Below are 3,287 nucleotides of genomic sequence, written 5' to 3' on the forward strand. Positions count from 1 at the left end.
AAAGGTTTGTGTATGTTTTCATTCAAACAAACACATTCCAAGGCCTTTGCATATAGACCTTGTTGTAAAATTGCTGAGTCATGTGATAAATCCACACTTAAAGTTTTTTGTTTTTTGTTTTGTAAATTGGGCAGTGTTTTATTTTCCTTTACAATTTAATAAATACTTCTTGATGAGTGCACATGGAGTAAGGCTGATTGGTAGTTCAGAAAGATCACAGCCATGGTGTTTTCCTGATACTGTAGTCTTCCATAGTGAGTGGAATGACTTGTATGATGTCACTGTCAAACCAGCAAGACTGCATTTATGCACCCTTCATTTTCAGGATTGTTGGCATACTTTCCCCAAATGACTTTGCCTCCTTGTGTCACAAGGCCCAGCTCGCTTACATTCACTTCAATGACTGTCCCTTTGGTGATCACACCCAGGGTTGTATATAATGGGGAGGAGGGATTCTTTTACACACCGAGTAGGCAAAAGGTAGCTTTCAGCTCAGGGTGTGTGACATGGGCTTTTTTGAAACGTAGATCCATTGGCCTAATGAACCTTTCATATTTAGGTGGTTTTCTTGTAAAACCATCACCAACAAAGCAGACTTTTGTAACCATTCTCTTCTATGCCTTCTTTTTTCTTTTTCCTGTTCAAATAACTTTCAATACTTCTGTTTCTCCTTGGGCACGAACTTTGGGTAGAGGGACCTCCCATTTTCCCGCCTTTTCTTTCCGCTTCTGCTTAATCATGTTGGAAAGTACTTTTGCTCTTGACTGCCCCTCTCTGTCCAGCAGGTAGGCAGGGACTGCTCCCTGTGGAGTCTTCTTGTCATCCTTCTGCTTGGTGTTTCTCTTCTCATGCATCTTAATGGTCTTTTTCATTTGTATTTTCTCGGCATGGCGCTGTTTATGGTAGAGCTTAGCCTTCAGGCCAATCATTTTTTTTGCTTTCTTTGAACGTTCATGGGCCTTCTGACCTTCTTTCTCTTTTTCTCATGGTAGTACAAACGATGTCCATATTGTTTGCAGTGCAATTCAATATATTCATTTTGTGGCATGATGACAGCCGCGGAGCAGCGGTCCGCGACCTCCCGGCTTCCAAAAACTTCTTAATTCCTGGGTATCACTGACCCACGAGCCTGCTTCACTCAGGCCGGAACGGGAAAGGGCACACTCAACAGTTTTGAATGATCCATAAATTATTTTTCATACTACTTGTTCCATTTGCTATCCTTATCAGCAATGTTAGAATACTCTTAATTCTCCATATCCTTACCAATATTTTCCATTTTAAAAATAATTGCCATTCTTGAGAGCCATAAATATACCTTTGTACCTATTAATTTCTCTATATTTCTATTTCTGTCTTCATAATTTTGCATCTACACACAAACAGATAGATGCACGTGCACACATACATGTGCATACACTTTGGGTCTTAGACTTTGGCATAAGAGCTCAGTGGGAGTTGTTTGATTATCCCTCAGCTTTGGATGTAGTCAAATGGAGAGTGACCAGTGGAGAAGTAGACTAAAGGCAAATGTCAGATTACTTCAAACAATGCAAAAGAATACCAGCAGCAGTTCTCCCGTGCCTTTTGTGGTAGCCATAGACCATCCTCATTCTGTCTTCCCTCTGTCCCATAGCTACTACCCAGCCCCCAACTCAGGTGAGTATCCTTCTGCTCAACCACAGGCCACTCCTGCCATAATATTCAGTGGAAACACTGAAAAGTCAGGTGTAATTCTCCTAGGTCTGTCTTTGTATGTTCTTGGTCTTTCCCCCTTGCAGCCTTTAATATTCTTTCTTTATTCCATATATATAGTGTTTAGATTATTATATGGTAGGGTGATTTTTTCTGGTTTAATCCATCTTCTTCTTTAGGTTAGGAAATTTTTTTCTATGATTTTGTTGAAAATGTTTTCTGGCCCTTTGAGCTGGGATTCTTCTCCTTTCTCTCTTTCATGACTCTTGGGTTTGGCCTTTTTATACTGTCCCAGATTTCTGGATGTTTTGAGTCAGACATTTTTTAGATCTAATCTTTTCTTTGACATGTGTTTCTATTTCTTCTATGGTATCTTCACTGCCTGAGATTCTCTTTTGTTTTTTACATTCTGTTGGTAAAGCTTGCCTCTGTAGTTTCTGTCCTAAAGCTTCCATTTTTAGAATTCATCAGTTTAAGTTTTCTTTATTGCTTCCATTTTCATTTTCAAGTCTTAAACAGTTTATTCACTTCCTTCACCTGTTTTATCTTAGCCTCTTTAAGGGATTTATTCATTTCTTCCCAGATTTCTTTAAGGGATCTTTATTTCCTCTTTAGGGACTTCTATCATCTTAATATAGTTGGTTTTAAGGTCCATGCCAATCTGGCTTGCAGGCACTAAGAGACCACAGAAGCCAGCTTTTGTTATACCTAGGAAAGCTTTAAATCACCATAGATAGAGAAAATAAGATATTCTACAATAAAGTCAAATTTAAACAATATCTATCTATAAATCCAGCCCTATTTGGGAAACTTCATTTTAAAGAGGTTAACTACACCCTTGAAAACACAGGAAATAAATAATTTCTTATCAGCAAAAATAAATAAGGAAAACACACACACAAACACACACACACACACAAACACACACACACACACACACACACACCATCACTACCATCAACAAAACAGAAATTAACAGTCATTGGTCATTGATATTTATCAATTATCAGTGTCTCAATTACCCAATATAAAGATACACACTAATTGAATGGATGTGGAAACAAACCCATTTTTCTGTTGCGTACAAGAAAAATATCTCAACTGTTGTGGTTGGTCCTGGAGTTATCTGTATTTTGATGTTAATTTCACTGCCCCAAGGACAGCTGTCTAGTCATGTGCTCAGGAATCAGGTGACTTCACCAGAACCTTCTCCCCATTGAATTTGTAAAATATAGGTGAGGGGCAGGTACAGGATAGAAAGAGGCCTATCATTGGAGGGAGAGGGAAGGACAAGGAGAGTTTTTTTTTTTTTTTTTTTTTTTTATTAACTTGAGTATTTCTTATATACATTTCAAATGTTATTCCCTTTCCCGGTTTCCGGGCAAACATCCCCCCCCCCCCCCTTCCTTATGGGTGTTCCCCCCACCCCTCCCCCCCATTGCTGCCCCTCCCCAACAGTCTAGTTCACTAGGGTTCAGTCTTAGCAGGACCCATGGCTTCCCTTCCACTGGTGCTCTTATTAGGATATTCATTGCAACCACGAGGTCAGAGTCCAGGGTCAGTCCATGTATAGTCTTTTGGGTAGTGGCTTA

General features: G+C 39.4%; 1 pseudogene; it reads right to left on the bottom strand.

Moving 5' to 3' along the window:
* Window positions 1-284: 284 nt before the first annotated feature.
* On the bottom strand, window positions 285-1,048 carry LOC116904244 (annotated as a pseudogene).
* Window positions 1,049-3,287: the final 2,239 nt, after the last annotated feature.

The sequence above is a fragment of the Rattus rattus genome, chromosome 6 (genome assembly GCF_011064425.1).
Source record: "Rattus rattus isolate New Zealand chromosome 6, Rrattus_CSIRO_v1, whole genome shotgun sequence".
Lineage (NCBI taxonomy): Eukaryota > Metazoa > Chordata > Mammalia > Rodentia > Muridae > Rattus > Rattus rattus.